Source organism: Vombatus ursinus, unplaced genomic scaffold (assembly GCF_900497805.2).
Source record: "Vombatus ursinus unplaced genomic scaffold, bare-nosed wombat genome assembly UNPS02014812.1, whole genome shotgun sequence".
In the NCBI taxonomy this organism is placed as follows: Eukaryota; Metazoa; Chordata; class Mammalia; order Diprotodontia; family Vombatidae; genus Vombatus; species Vombatus ursinus.
In genome coordinates, this window is record NW_020954590.1 from 41,452,198 (window position 1) to 41,469,614 (window position 17,417).

A 17,417-nucleotide genomic window follows, 5' to 3' on the forward strand; every position below is an offset into this window, starting at 1 on the left:
TCTCTCTCTCTCTCTCTCTCTCTCTCTCTCTCTCTCTCTCGGCAAAAGCAGAGCAGCTAATACTTTTGTTTCTTCCCTCAGTGATAATTTTATTTCTCAAAAGGTGAGGGAAGCAATGAGGTGAAGAGATCTCCTGCATGTTATTTTCACTAACAGGAAACTGGTGTCTAAAGCAGTAAGTATGGAATCCTTGGGGGAAAATGACCATTCCCTTATAATTTGATCCAGAAGTAGAGTAAGACTGGCATAGTCTGATTGTACCCTACATTTTTGGAGGATACATATCAAAGATTTCAGAGAAAGCATGAGTAAAATCCCATGGCCTAAAATATTTTAGAAGTCAAACCAAGAGATACAGGAAGATTTTAAGAATTAAATTCTCTAAAGATAAAGGAAAATTGGGGCAAGCTAGGCAGTCTAGTGGATAGAGCTCTGGCCTTGGAGTCGGGAGGACCTGAGTTCAAATCTGTTGGCCTCAGACACTTGACACTTACTAGCTATGTGACTTAGCCCTGACTTAACGGGGCAAGTCACTTAACCCTGCTTGCTTCACCAAAAAGAAAAAAAAAAGATAAAGGGAAATTTTAGAAGAAGAGAAGACAAGAAGAGAATTGTCTAAAGAGACCAACATGAATATTTAGAGAACTCTAGTGACCAGCTTAGAGTTTAGGGAGAAAAAAAAATATGTAAAGAAGATGGAAGCAAAGGCAGGTAAGGGCTGAGAGATGGAGAGGGAAATGAAAAGTGTGACATGGCCCTGTGAAAATCATATGAAGGGCTGTGGAGCAGAATGACCTGAGGCTAGTGAGAAAAGCTAAGGATAACTAACAAGGATATTGTAGTGGCATTGATGAAAAAGGGGAACCAAAAAAAGGAACAGGATTCCTGTTGGGGTAGATGAGATGGTAAAGGATGACACAGAAGAGTGTATTCAACACTTATTTTTCTTCTGGTCTCTCTGCCAATGAGGATAATTTTTAGATTGAAAGGGACAGAACAAAAAGTAACTAATAGGAAGCTGGATAAGTGGGGAGATAGCAAGAGAAAACTTATTTACCCTTGATGAATTCAAGTAGCCAGGTCCAGACAAACTGTATGCTGGTATACTGAAATATGGATATGAGGTGGATATGAGTATTAGAGACATTCTCAGTGATTGCTAAAAGACTGTATAAAATGGGAGAGGTATTGTAGGACTTTAAAAGAGCAAGTATTGTCTCAACTTTCAGAAAAAGGGAAGAAAATGGAGTCTTTTCAAACTATAGGCAAGTAAAATTGCCTTCAATTGATGTCAAAATTTCAAAATATGTATTTTAACAGTATTTTCCCCCAATTACAGGTAAAAACAATTTTTAAACTTTTTTTTTTATTTTGAGTTTCAAATTCTCTCCCTCCCTCTTCCCTAAGATGGTAAGCATTCTGATATAGGTTATACATGTGCAATTATGTAAAATATATTGCCATGTTAGACATTTTGTGGAAGAAAACTTGAACAAAAAGAAGGAAGGAAAGGAAGGAAGAAAGGAAGAAAAAAAGATGAAGAAAGGAAGAAAAAAAGATTAAGAAAGAAAGAAAGAGGAAGAAAGAAAGGAGAAAGAAAGAAAAGAAAGGAAGAAAGAAAGAAAAAGAAGGGAAGGAATGAAAGAAGGAAAGAAAGAAGGAGAAGTGAAAAATAATTTCTTTGGAGGCAGATAGCATTTTTCATTGTGAGTCCTTTGTCTAGCATCACTGTATTGCTGAGATAGCTAAGTCATTTACAATTCTTCATTGTACAATAATACTGTTACTGTGTACAGTGTTCTCTTGGTTCTTCTCATTTCACTCTGCTTCAGTTCATGTTAGTCTTTCCAGGTCAAAATACATTTTAAATGGATGGTTAGTGAGCATCTTAAAATGGAACAAGTGATCAAAAATGATTTCATCGTGAGCAAGTCATGCTAAACTTACTTCATCTCCTTTGGTCAATTAGGGGAAAGATTTCATTTAATGTTGGAGGGAAGATAAAGAGATATGGACTAGAGGATAACAGAGTTAAATGGGGCTATGACGTAGATTCAAAGAGTTATCATTCTTGGTCTAGTGTCCCTTGAAAGGAGGTGTCGAAGTGAATGTTCCAGGTGGCCTACTTATCAGTTATAAAGGTGATACAGAGCTAGGAAGGACAGCTAATAGTTGTATGACACCTAGAATCCAAATTGACCTCATCAGGGTACTACATTAGAAGTCCAGGGAGCTGGATTCATTAGCTCTGTGACCCTGACAGTTAGTGTCATTTGTTCAGATGGGGCCATTTTTGTTCTATCCTTTGCAATCCAAAAATTGTCTTTGTTGGGTGGGGAAAACAGAAGCAAAACAAGAATTGAATAATCTTGTATTTTCTTATCCTTTTTCATCTTTTCTGTCTCTAACAGGAATCCCATCCCTTCTTTATCTACCTTTGATCGTAAGCTCCATGAAAACAGGAACCAAGTTTATTTCATTGTTCTGTCTCCATCAGTGCCAATGTCATTAGTGTTATTAGTGAACAATGTCATTGCAATTTCTCCACCATTATCACCTTGCCCTCTCTCACCAGAACACAAATGAGAGTCAGGGACTTGGCCGTGATAGATAAGCTGAGGGAGGGGTGTTCTGGATTGGTACAAAAGAGATGTAGTGGTAGTTTGTCTTGGTCATGGTACCTTGTAGTGCTGTGCCCTCAGGATGCAAAGAACGATTCCAGCACCAGCTGCATTGAAAGGGACAGAACAAAAGGTAATTAATAGGAAGCTTGATAAATGGGGAGATAGCAAGAGAGAACTTATTTATACTTTATGTAACGTAATGATAATTTTGTTTCTCAAAAGGTGAAGGAAGCAATGAGGCGAAGAGATCTCCTGCATGTTATTTTCACTAACAGGAAACTGGTGGCCAAAGCAGTTAAGTATGGAATCGTTGGGGAGAAATGACCTTTCCCTTAGAATTTGGTCCAGAAGTAGAGTAAGACTGGCATAGTCTGATTGCACCTTACATTTTTGGAGGATACATTTTGAACTCAAAGAGTTCAGAGAAAGCATGAATAAGATCCCATGGCCTAAAATATTTTAGAAGTCAAACCAAGAGAGACAGGATGATTTTAAGAATTAAATTCTCTAAAGGTAAAGGGAAATTGGGGCAGCTAGGTTTATGTAGTGCTTTAAGGATTGGTAAGTACTTTACGAACGTTATCTCATTTTATCCTTACAACGACCTTTTAGGCAGAAGTTAAGTGACTTGTCTAGCATCACACAGCGAGAATTTGAAACTAGCTTCGAAATCAGGACTTCCTGACTCCCAGTCCAGCACTGTGTCCACTATGCCAACTAGCATCCCACTCAGGTTATTACACAATGGTATTAATACCCCTGGCCTACACTATGCTCAAAAATTTTGTATTTTTTTCCAGTGATGGAGCTGCGGTGGCCCTTATATCTATGATACAATTACCGATTAGTCTAGGTGGGTACTTCGTAAATGTTATTTGTCAGACCTTACCTTCACTATAGGCATGCTAACATAGTCATATTTCTCTAGAGCTGTTAAAAAAAACTCCCTGAGCTACATTTCTTCCTACTTCAGTGTATGAAATTAAAGTCAATAAAGAGAACTCCATGGATAAGATGGTCATGAAATACTATTGCAACAACTCCATTAAACCTCCAAGGTAAGACCATGGCCAACACAGAGCCTTTCTAAAGTCCCTGGATTCTGCTTCATGAGAACCACTCAGAATCTTTTACTAAAAATTTCTTTTGAAGCCCCATGAAAGACTGCTTTTAAGCCATCTTTCAGTGGCTTTGTTCATGGTTTTTTTTTTTTTTTTTGCTGGATTCCTCTCTTCTAGGGCTTCAAAGTACCTGTGATTTTCTCAGGGCAAAATGGAATACTTTTCCTCCAAGACAGATTTCATTTTCTCCTTCTTTTGGTCTTCATGAATGTTTGTGGCTAAAACATTGACTACCTAATGGCCAACGTTCTGGAGATGAGATTAAACTAAGTAAATTATTAATAATGCCCATATTCCTGATGTGACACATACTTCATTATCTGTGTGTGTGTGTGTGTGTGTGTGTGTGTGTGTGTGTTTTACTGAACCTGTGATTTAATTGCATAGAAAACTCCCAGGGAAGAAAGTCTCTCTACCAGCAGATCAACATCTACTTTTCGACTTGTAGTCTTAAAGAGATACTTAGAACAGTCAAATTCTACTCAAATTTAAATAGAAAACAGGCCACTAAACCATACATAAGGATCCCTTCAAGCAATATATTGACATAGAAACTACATGTTAACATTACCTATGATTTAAGGTATTTTTATTTTGTTAAATATTTCTCAATTATATTTTGACCCTCAGTTGGCACCTCTGGGCTCTGAGAAGTAATTTGCCCAGAGTTATGTTGCCACCCACACTATGCCTTAGAAGTGAACTTAGAACTCAGGGCTTCCTGATTCTAAAATCAGTTCTCCATCCAGAATATAGTCAAATTGTGGAGTCATTTCCTGGTACTTTCACATTAGAATGAACCAAAATCTGAAAAAAAGGGCACATCCTTATATCCTATTGACCCTGTTACCTACTTCTTAGATCTTGTAATTTCATCAAGCTTACTTTGAGCTATAATCAAATCAGGAACTGACTCCATCGTAATTCTAAATCACTCAAAATTCATGATGAGCAAGTACATTCCTGCACTGTCTTGCTTAATATGCTGGGAAGTTGGCTTATATCAATATCGAATCCACTTGGGAACCCAGTGCAGCATCTTATTAGGGACATTAGGAATAGAGGATCTTCTGCCTAGATACAATCAACTGGAGAAAGAGGACAATGATAGGAAGCCCCTTATTCAATCTCAGCATACTAAGAAGGCATGTTTCCTGGGCCTCCCTGTTTCGTTCCTAGAATCTATGGGCAATACATGCATCAGAGAGGTTACCAGGAATGAATAACTGCTATATAGTACTGATGAATTCAAATATCTCCAAACTCCCTGAGCTAAGAGGTTGTTTAAGGCTATCATCAACATGCCTTGCTGCTATTTATTCACCTTACCAAGGGCAGGTAGCCTAGGCCTCTCTGGGAAGCCAGGGTAGGATATGAGAGAGGGCAGGAAGAATAAAGAAGTAGAAGAACTCTGTACTTAGAATTCAGGAGACGTGTTTGAGTTCTGGCTCTCTAGTTTACTGGCCATAGTTTAGAGGCAGCTAGATGTTTCAGTGTTTAGGATGTCGAACCTGGAGTCGAGAAGACCTGAGTTCAAATCTAGCCTCAGACACTCACTAGCTGTGTGACCCGGGGCAAGTCACTTAACCTCTCTTTTCCTTAATCCACTGGAAAAGGAAATAGCAAACCACTCCAGTATTTCTGCCAAGAAAATCCCATGGACAGTATGGACAGGTCCACGGGGTCATGAAAAATCAGATACAACTGAATAAATTTATTGCCCTTGTGACTTCGAACAAGTCTTTTGACTCCTCAGGACCTGTTTTTTAGCAATAGAATGAGAGATTTGAAGTAGATGGTTACTAAGGTCCCTCCCTGCTCTAACTTGGAGGTATATAGGTTGGGCAAAAATTTATCAGGCTAAGCTAGTGACTGTGGCTTGCAACTGGACATGAAAGGAAGTAAACCCCTGTGGGTTTAACCTCTTTAGACCTTCATCTTTCTATATTCCTGCCTGTATGTTGCAGCTTGGGTAAAGAACCTTCTCTGGTGGGAAAGCCATCCTTCCTCCAACCCCACCTCGAAATATCTTACACATGCTGCTCAGAATCTTGCTCTGACCTGGGTATGGTATCACATTGTTCTGCTAATAATGTTTTGCATTTAAAGAAGGAACACCAGAGCCAAAGCTCTGTGACTTTGATCCATTCTTACACAGCTCACAAAATCAGGAGAGCAAAGAAGGAAATAGGAGTTATTTGCTGGTTTCTTTCCTTGGCTTCTTCCCCAGATTGGGAAATTAGAGCTCACTATAAGGAAAGTACCAGAAACAAAATAGAATAAGAAACTAGTAGAGGAATTTACTGAACAATACAGCTCACAGGGGGGATGAAAAGAGAGATTGCCTTCTCCCAGGGCACCCTGAACCTGCAGGAAACGAGTGACATTTTCCTTCTTCCTTTTGATAAAACGTGTTTAACAAATCCAAGGAGAAAAAAAAAATCCAAGGAGGGTTCAGAGAAGGATGGCTAATGGAAGTCATGGAAAGGGACTTCAAGATCCTCTAATTCAACCCTCTTATTTTATAGATGAAGAAATCAAGGTTTAAAGAAGGGAAGACGTTTGTTCAGAGTTACGTAGGGAGTTATTGTCACAATGGAGAGAGTGCTGGACCTGGAGTCAGGAAGGACTGAGTTCAAATATAGTATTAAATGCCTACTAGCTATGTGACAAGTCATTTAACATCTGTGTGCCTCAGTTTTCTCATCTGTAAAATGGGAATAATAATAGCATTTACTACTCAGCATTGTTAAGAGGACAACATGAGATAATATTTATAAAGTGCTTTGTAAATGTGATTAAATTGGTTGGGTTGGAGCTTCTCTAATCACACAGTACCCTCATCTCTAATTTGGTGCTGCTTTTGGCCTTCATTCTAAGTCACGGATTCTGAAATATTTTTGTCATGGACCTGTTTGACAGTCAGGTAAAGCCTAGAGTCCTCTTGTCAGGTTTTTTAAAATTCACAACATTTTAAAAATTAAATTAAATTATTAAATTGATAAAATAAATGCTAGATTTCAGTTAGAGGTTAGTGAAAATCAATATATAATTTTCCCACCCAAGTTAATGGACCTCTTGAAATCTATTGATGAACCCCTGCTCTAAGTAGTCAACTGTCTGATAACAGTCCAACAGCTGATTCTGAAGTACATTGACTACCAGTCATTCCCTTTTTGTTAAAATATAGTCAGTTTCATCTTTTGTGATATAACTCCATGCTAGACATTCCAGGGACATTCTGTTAGAATGTAAGCGCTTTGAAAGTAGAGGCTATTTTATTTTTTTTTGTTTATTTCCAGTGCATAGTGTAGTGCCTGGTACATACGTATTTAATAAATACTTATTGATTTTCTTTTTAAAAGTATTCATGATCTATAAGAGTGAGGTCTCTGAGTAATCTATGGGCCGTTGGCCTCTTTCCTTTTATTGATCTTGGGCCACATTTTCCCAACATAATTTTCATCATCCTTCCTATATCCACTTTACACTCTATTATTCCTCATTCTGTTCTCAAGCTACAATCACCTCAAGGCCCTGCAGCAAGTAATAAATTTAGGGCAAAGATAACAAGTATATGTTGACTTAAGTTGGAGGATTTTGTCACTTTCTTCATAGAATTTTTCTGCCTCTTTTTCCTGTGCAAGAGATATCTGTGCGTAAACTGCCATGAACTCCATGGAGATCTGTTTGTTTACATTAAGCATGAGAATGGCAGAGCAAAATGCCCAAGTGTCTCAGGAAATTGTGTTTCTTGTTGGTGCAGGTGCATGATAAGCTCAGTTCTGCCAATTCCTTTATTTTCCTACATGAGAACTTTGGAATTGTTCTTTTGCTTAGTTGCTGAAATTTCTTTGTTTTCTAGTTTCATTTAGATCAGGAGTTATTAATACTCTGTGTGTGTTTGTGTGTGTGTGTATTTGTGTGTGTGTGTGTGTGTGTGCATGTGGGCGTGTGTGTGTGTGTGTGTGTGTGTGTGTGGTAATCCTCTATAATAGTCTAGTAAAGTCTATGGATCACTTCGTAGCATAATATTTTTAAATGAGTAATATGCAAAGGATTACAAAGAAAACTGAAAATATTTAAATATAGGTAACAAAATATTTTTAAAAGCAAATTCATGAACCCCAGGTTAAGAAGCTTTGATTTAGGTTGAGGATGACCACATAATGATGGCTCATTTCCTCCAGGAGTTTTTTGTTATTATCTAGGGAAAAAACCCTCTAGATTTTTTTTTCATTCTAGTCTTTCTCCATACGTTTCTGTCCATCATAGCCATTCTCCATTCTCCTGTCAGGTGCCCTCTTCCTTGACTTGATACTTTCACTTCCAAAGGGATCATTTTGTATTATAAATTTATTTTATTTTCAATTCATGGAACAAAACCAGCATTGCCATAACACAGTACATTAAAAAAAAGTTGATTGCACATAAAACTGCAAATCTACCGTGTACAACTCACTGTTCCCTTCAAATATACAACAAAGTTAACATGTAAATTTCTTTTTTTTCCTTTTTTTCTTCTCTCCCCCCCCAGAAATAGTTACCATTAGATAGAAATAGGTATATGTGTGTACATATATATATACAGAATATGTAAAACTATTCTACATATACTTTTATTTATCAGTTTTTTCTCTGGATATAGATAACATCTTCCTTCATATGTCCTTTATTGTTAATTTGGGTATTTATAATAGTCAAAATGACTTATTTGCTCAAAGTCGTTCTTAAAACAATATTGCTGTTACTGTATACAGTGTTCTGTTCACTTTGCTCTTTATCTTTCCCAAGTCTTTCGACGCCCCAAGGGATCTTACTAATGATAGGTGGCCCCCTGCCAAACTTGCTGTGAAACCATGAGAACTTAGAGTCAGTAGAGGGAAGGCACTAATATTAAGGGTGATTAAGAAAGGCTTCTTGCAGAAGGTGGAATTTTAGGGCAGGTGTGTGGTGCAATGGATAGAGAATCGGGCCTGGAGTCAGGAAGACTCATCTTTGTGAGTTCAAATCCAGCCTCAGGCATTTACTACCTGTGTGTTCCCTGAGCAAGTCACTTAACCCTGTTTGCCTCAGTTTCCTCATCTGCAAAATGAGTTGGAGAAGGAAATGCAAACCACTCCAGTATCCTTACCAAGAAAACCACAAATGGGGTCATGAAGAGTCAGACACAACTGAAACGACTGAATAGCAGCAAAAGAAGGTAAGATCTTAGTTGGGACTTGAAAACAGCCAAGGAAGCCAGGGGTCAGAAATGAGGAGGGAGAGTAAATGTTCAGAGTTGGGAGATGGAGTGTGTCATTTGAGGAACAGCAACAAGGCTAATGCTATTAGATAATAGAGTAGGCAGGGATAAGTAAATAGGAAAGAGGAAGAGGCCAGCTTATGAACGTCTTTGGATGTCAAATAGGGAATTTACATTTGATTCTACAGGTGACAGGGAGTCATAGGAGTTTATTGAATGGGGGTGAGAGTGATGGTAGGGCCTGGTCAGATGGACACTTTAGGAAAATCATTTTGACAGCTCAGTTGAGTGGAGGATAGACTGGAGTGGAAAGACACTTGAAGCCAGAAGACCGACCAGCAGGCTATTGCAATAGTCTAGGTGTGATATAGTGAGGACCTGCACCTTGGTGGAGACAATGTCAGAGAAGGGAAGGAGGTATATATGAGAGATTTTAGGAAGGTAAAATCTACAGGACTTGGCAATTGATTTCTTTCAGTAATGGGGAGGGGGTGAGAGAGAGGGAGGATCAAGGATGCCACCTAGGTTTCGAGTCTAGGTAACTAGAAGGATTATGCTGTATTTGATAGTAATATAGGAATTTAGAAGAGGGGAGAGATTTTTTGCGGTAATAGGGGATTGGGAGAGTGGGGGAAGGGAAGATAATGAGTTCAGTTTTGTATATGTTGAGTTTGAGATATCAGCTAGACATCCAGTTTGAGCCATATAATAGGCAGTTGGGAATATAATAGAAATACAGAATATTGAGACTGAGTCAAATTTTCCAGATGTGAAGATGGTAGCTCTAGAGTTACAAATTATTCTATCTTGTAATCTTGAGCAGTTATTTTATATCATCCCTAAGGTTCTGGAATTTAGAACCTGGTCAATATGAGTTTCTTCCTTGTCTAGACCTTTGGAAACCACCCATCTTGGCAGAGTAAGTGGTTTGTATACACACAGAATCTAGATTCTATGTATCTGTCAGAGAGACCTTTTGGGGACCACAGGGATACTGGTTTGAGTACAGCACCTCTTAGTGGATAAATTATGTATTACATTTATTCTCTGGCTAATTATAATAGCTATCACTTACATGACACATTTGTTAGCAGTAGTTTGCATATATTATCTCTTTTGATCCTCACAGATGCCCTGTGATATATGAGCTACTATCATTCCCATTTTACAGATCAGAAGATTGGGGCTAAGAAAAGTTAAGTGATTTGCCCAGGGTCACAAAATAGTAAGTGTCTGGGGCAGGATTTGAACTCAAGTCTTCCTGTTTCTAAAGCTAACATTCTATCCACTTGTGCCACCAATTGAAAATGACAACCACTTTTCCCATGGGTTTTAGGAGCCAGTGCAGATCACCTGAGATACTGATGTAAAGTGCTCCCACAACCTATACCAGTGTCTCAAAGAGCTAACAGTTCAATGAATACTTGTATATAGTCTAAGGATTATGTGATTCTTCTCATACTCTGCCCGATTTTCTACCACTCCACTACCATCACTGTGGAATTTGACAGGATACATAGGACTGAGGGCTATTTTTCTTCCCTCTTTCAAAGGTCTCCCTGGCCCTGATACTGAGCACCTTGTGGTCAGTCTTCTGAGGGCATGATTCTCACTGGTTAGCTAAACTGGTTCTCCAATAGCAGAAGTGGTCTGTTGTCAGAATTAGGCTTAAAGTTTTTGCAGTTTTGTAAACCCTGCCCAAGCTTGTATGCTGCTGCCTTAACCTTTGAGTACCCTGTATGACACAAGGAGACTCAGGAGTAAGACTTAGGTTATCAAATAGAAGTGGAACAAATACAAAGTTATAAGAGAACTTCACTGTTCATAAAAGTAGAGAGTCTTGGATCTGGAGCCATAGAAACTTGGTTTAGATCCTGGCTTTGCTAAGATGACCTGTATAATCTTGAGCAAGTCACTCTCTGGGTCTTTTTCCTCATCTGTAAAATGAGGGCGGTGGACTAGATGACTTCTGTCTATGATTCTTTATACGTCAAGAGTGATCAGAAGACCATCTCCTTTACCATCCTTATGGAGAGGAAGTTTTGTAAAAGAGATGCAAAAAAGGACAAAATCCTTTATGTCACTCTTATAAACCATGAAAAAGGCTTCAGCACAACCTTAGTCACTGAGGACAATGGAGGAAAAACAACCTTATGTGGGAAGAGAATTTTAGTCTTGCTGCCATTTCATTGAGATAGTCACATCAACTAGCTAGGGTTTGGAAAATCAAGTTGAGACATTAGTTCTATCCCTGATATTATCTGGTCAGTTCCTGTTCTGTTTACAGAATTCCAGCTTGAGGTAATCAGTTTTAGCTCTGGTGTTTGCTAATCAGTTTATTATTTTACCTGCTACATATCTTCCCCTTCTGCTAATTATTCTTTGATATGTAAACCTTTACCTTCCCCTTTTGCCCTTTGTAAAAATTCTATTTGAATCTATTCTTCTATGTCCTGTATAAGATTTTTGAAAATATTGCTTGTGACCCATTGTTTTTTGTGTACCATGAGACTGTTCTCCAAGTATATAAAAAACTGGTTATTATAATGTTTGTTGATAAGTATGATTGGCAGCAGTACCTGTCAATGAATCCCTGAATATTTTTATATCACTTGTTAGTGGAATGTGATGTTTGACTGAAATACCCCCCATTCTACTGTAAAATGAAGAGATAAAACTTAACTCGCTCCATCGTACTTAGATTTAATGTACAAAACTCTAGTGTACACGGCACTTTTTTTTATCTATACACCACATGAGGAACTCAGCACCCAGTCCTCAACTAGGGACTTTCCAGATCAATTTATTTATTTGAATAGACCTTATCCAATTGGTCAATCCAAATGATTCAGAATGCTGCTGATTCACAATGTATTCTAAGCAGGCCTCAAAAAAAAGCTACGTAAACCAAATCTGTACCCTAGCAAACTAAAGATGCTAACTGCTAGCAAGCTTCTTAGCATGCTCATAATTCTTTTTCGGTTTGGTTACTTTAGCTGACCTCTAGTCTTACATGGGAGTGGGAGTAATTCTCTGTAGGTATTCCAGGATCCTAGGCTAAGAAATTCCGCAATAGGACCAATTACGGCTTGCCTGTGTCATCCAGTAAGGCACAAATGCCTCAACAAAGAGCCAAAGTGCATATCCAACTTCATGGGAAATACCCAAGTCCCCTAAATCAGGGTCTTCCTCATCACTTTTGCCATATTTATGTGATTAAAATAGCTCTTCTGTTCCTTTAAAATGCAAGACCTTGATTTTTCTTCTCTCTCCCTTTTCCCATTTATTCATTCTTCTGGCCAGAGTTAGTTGACCTGTCCCCCCCCCGCCCCACCCTACCTTGGCTGAATGAGGCTTCTTCTTCTGAAGTTTTGTGGGTCCTCTACATGTCACTTGGAATCTGGGTTCTTTCTTGAGTTGGGCTCCTGTCTGGCCCTACTCTTACTCTCGCCTCTGTGCTTCTTCCACCATCTTTGTTTTGTTTGTTTGTTTGTTTGTTTTTGAGGAAGGGAAGGAGAATAGCATGAACAATCATTTCTTGGAGAGAGACATTTCTCACTTTCTAATTCACCAAAGGGACTTGTTCCAAGGTGACAAGGCTTTGCTGACAATAATTTCATAATGGATCCTCACTTTCTCTGAGTAGGTCCTTGGCTTTCAGAAACCTACTTCTTTTGCAGAAGTGCAAGGGCTTTAAGCCAAATTAGATTCAAGTTGTAAAATGAGGGTGGTTGTGTTCATTTAGAACGTATTTAGAATTTGCTTTCTTCTTACCTCTAGGCATAGAGTTCCTCGCTAGAGAAAGACAGCTTCCCTATCTGACCTCAGAGATTTCTACTTTGAGTTTCAGGCCTTCCAATGATTTTGTAGTTTCTTCCCCAGTTCTCTCTAGTCTCCTCAATTGCTCCAGTCTCTTGGAGGAGGTTTTTTCTCTCCCTTGACTCATTGCTCCGTGTCTTAGTCGTTTGCCTGAAGAAAATCCACTAACCTATTGTCTGTTTCTAGCCTTTAGGTCCCATTTGATTCTTTGACCTCCTTCCTGTTTCTAAGGCTGAACTGGACTGTTCCCACAATTCCTATTTCATGCTTAAGGGATGCCTCTAACTCTCAGCTCATTTGAAAAGCTACAATGACTGACAATGTCCTATACGTAGTGAATGTATGTGTTTTTCTTTTCTTTCTTAATTTTTTTTTATTTTAGACAAATACTAAAACTTAAATACATAATAATAAAAGAAAAAGAAACTTTACAAACTTTAATATAAAATTAAAAAAAGTCACGTGCACAGTAGAACATAGGAGAGGATTCAAAATATATAGCAATAACTTTTAATTTCAAGAAAGCCTATATATTAAATACTGTGCAGTATGTTGAAAGCTGTCCATCTTTTCTTTACTTCCTTGCAGATTTTCTTTTGTTCTCTGCTGTACACGTTTTACTTTGTTCTTTTTCCCCCTCCCTCACCCATACCTATCACCCCAAGGCTACAATTGAGCATTGGATGTATTTATATATAGGTTTTGATATATATATGTACTTACACATATATGCACACACATACATATAGACATACTTACATATATAAACATATACTTTCCCTAAGAGATTCTACTCCTAATCTTTGTTTTTATGTTTGTTCATATCTCTTTTTTCCTGTCTCTCCTATCTCCTCTACTTTACTTCTACCTTACCTTACCTTCCTATTACTTAACTTACCCCACTCCAGTAGTCCCTCCCCTGTCCTCCCATTCCCCTAAATTTAGACCCCCTTCTATATCCCCCTTTTAATCTCTTCCTATACCTTCCCCTCTGAAGATCTCTCCTTTATCCTCAGCTTTTCACAGGTCAGGTTAACACTTCCACTCAAGTTCCCAGTTCCTTTTGGATGGCTGCTCCATCATCATGACTTAAGAGTCTCTCATTCTTATTCCCTCCTCTTCCCCCTCCCCATATTTTTTTCAGAATTGTAAAAGTGTAGGTTTATAATATTATTTTTAAAAAATCTCAAGAACTCAGTAATAATAAGATAATTCCTGCCAATGATAAGAGTCATTTTGTGATACACGTTAAGATGGAGTAGGACTACTGGTTGTAACCACAAAAGAAACCTAGCCTGAAGAGCAGAGCCTTAGACTATATAAGGTATTTGAAAACTTGGACAAGCTTCTGGCTCTTTGTCCAAATGCTTGGATGCAAACAGGAATCTGTAGGCATTGGGTGATGGCATTGGGTGCGTGGGTGAGTGCACAAGAATATAAATTTAGAACAAAGTCAAAGCTCAGCTGTTTTGTAGCATTTTGTGGAAGTACTGTGGGATGTGTTCATTAGGGTTAGAGTTAGGAGAATTTGACTTTCATTTACTACCTCCACTTTAGTTTAGGAGTTCATTCTTCACTTACTGGGATCGATTTTTATAATGCCTGGTGAGTAGCTGGGCTCCAGAAAATGGGAGCCATTAGACCATCATCTAAACAGCTTTATTGTTGGTTGCATGGTGCCACCTACCTTAAATTCTCCTCCCAGAATCCTCATGGTTTTCTGGTTTATAGTAGTGATGATCATGGCTATCAGGCTTCCCAAAATGAAGAGTGTTAAAGTAAATTGTCTCATTTGTCCTTTTAGTCTTCCCACAGGCTTGGGGCCTTTCTAACTTTCCCAGCCTGTTTGGTGAATGCCATCACTCCATTGTTTCTGTTGATGTCTCTTGGTTTTACATTAAAGATTCAATTCCAAAAACACTGATTATCTGTGGGTATTAATTTGGGCGCTTAAAACTTGCCCCATTTAAATGAATGGTAAATTATGTTTTGGACAGAGAACTTATTTCTATCTGGGATTTTTCAGGAAAAAAAAATTATCCTTCTGAGGCATAAGAAAGACTCTATTGTTGAATACTGTATTCATTTTAAATATTGTTGAATGTTGTACTATATTCATCTTAAATTAATTAAATGCAATTTCCTCTAAGTTGAGTGAAAAGTGATGAACTGATTTTTCTTATCCATATTTTTTAAAAAAATCAGCTTTGGTCCTTTTTTAGACTGAGATCATATACATAACTTCGTTTTGTAGTTAGGCCATATGCTACTGGAACTTTTCATCCCCATACGCACCCCAAATTAAGTTTGCGGTCAAAGCCCAGAATGGTTGTTGTCCATCGTTCTTAAGGAGGCCCAAAATGACATCACCATGCTAGAGTCAAGTTACAATGCATCCTACTTTGGCTGGTCGGACCAATATGAGCTCAGAATGCTCTACCACAGGTCTGGTACATATAGCCCATGTGAACGTTTGGGGAGGATTCTCTAAATCTGAGCATCTCAAGTTCCTTTTGAGCTACTTCAATTCTGCTTTGCTCATAGAGCACGGTGCCTTCTGTGATGAGAGCATGCCATACTGAGAGGTCCTGTGCCAGTGTTTCCCATGTCACACAATCAGTTCCAAAGTTCTTAAGAGAGACCTTGACAGTGTCCTTGTATCGCTTCTTCTGACCACGTGAGTGCTTACCCTACGTGATTTCTCCATAAAATAGTCTTTTAGGCAAGTACATTTGGCATTTGAACAGCATGGCCAGCCATTCAGAGTTGCCCACTTCTCTGCAGTAGATTTTGAATACTTGGCAGTTTAGTTGAGAAAGGACCTCAGTGTCTGGTATCTCATCTTGCCAGGTGATCTTTAGAATCTTCCTAAGACAATTCAAATAGAAGCAATTCGGTTTCCTGGCATGGTGCTGGTATACTGTCCAGGTTTCACAGGCATACAACAATGAGGTCAGCACAACGGCTCTGTAGCCCTTCAGTTTGGTAGTCAAATACGTCTTCACTCCCGCACTTTGCTTTGGAGCCTCCCAAACACTGAGCTAGCTCTGGCAATGCCTGCATGAACCTTGTTATCAATGTGTACATCCCTGGAAAGTATACTACCAAGGTAAGTGAACTTCTCCATAGCATTCAAAACTTCTCCATTTGCTGTAACCAATGGTTCTATGTATGGGTGGTGTTCCACGTATGATTGTAGAACAGACAACTCTAATCAGGTATGATTTCCATGGCAGGAAGAAGGTCTGTCTGAGATTAAATACACACACACACACACACACACACACACACACACACACACACACACACGTACGTATATATATATATATACACACACATATATATACGCACACATACACATACATACATATATGTGTATATCTGTACATACACATATACATAAATACACACACTCACACATATGCATGTGTATATATACACACATGTGTATTATATGTATATCCCCCACTTGCTTGCTGATATCTCAAACTCTATGATATGGCCTCTATTTAACTTGCTATTTAATTAACACATATTTAATGTACCCCACTTGGCTCTTGAGGGCAGAGTTATGGGAAATACATGCAGGAAATAAGGCATCAAGAGGGAGAAAGAGCCTAGAATTGTGAGACTGAGACTCCATGGGGAAAACTTTGGATGAGAAAGGATCAGTGTCCATAGCTGTCATTTTCTAGCCTGCTCCTGAGTTTTGCCTCTTTATCAACCCCAGCTTCCCTTACTTTTTCTGGGACTGTAAGATTAATCCCTTTCCATCTGGAGTTTTTTTCTCACAGAACTAGAAGAGAATTTTTTCTCACTCCTCAATTTTGCCCAAGTCTGGTGGTTTGTGGCAGCAAATCAGCCCATTGGTAAGCTTTTCAAAAGGGGGAGATGGAAATATTGATGAAGGAAAAGAAAAGCCTGGGAAACACAGGATTGAAAACTCCCACCCCTGCCAGTAGACAAATCACTGAATTTAGTACAAATGACTGAATTGTAATAGAGTCAAGAGTCCCAGAGTAAACAGTTTTCGTTTCTGCCTCTAGGAAGAACATTGTGCAAGGTGGTGTGGACGTAGCAGATGAAGTGAAGAGGTAGCGTAATCATCAGGAAACCAACATACACAGAGCAAAATTGAGAATGGTGAAAATTTCAAAAGATGTTAACTTTCTTGAAAGGCTGGAATTAAGACTGCCAGCCTGGAGGGCATGAAAGTCATCACAGATTACAAGGGGAAAATGAAGTTGGAAGCTGGAATTTAAATGGATTGAGAATGGAAGCTAGTTTCTCTGCTCACAGGCCCGATGGGGCCCGCAACACTCCCAAATGTGGCCCAAATTGGATTAAAATGTAATTGGGAAATATTTAACAAAATAAATAAAAACACAATAAAATGTCGATAATACCACATTTTAAAACTAGGTCAATATGTGAGGAGCAGGGATCCTTATGTATGAACTAGTGGTCCCATTTCTGTTTGAGTTTGACACCACCACAGCCCTAGAAGAGCCTAGAAGGCACTGGAAAAATTAAAGATAATAATAATTACTTTACATTTACACAGAACTTTAAAGTAGTTGTTCAGTTGTTTGTCACCTCTGACTCTTC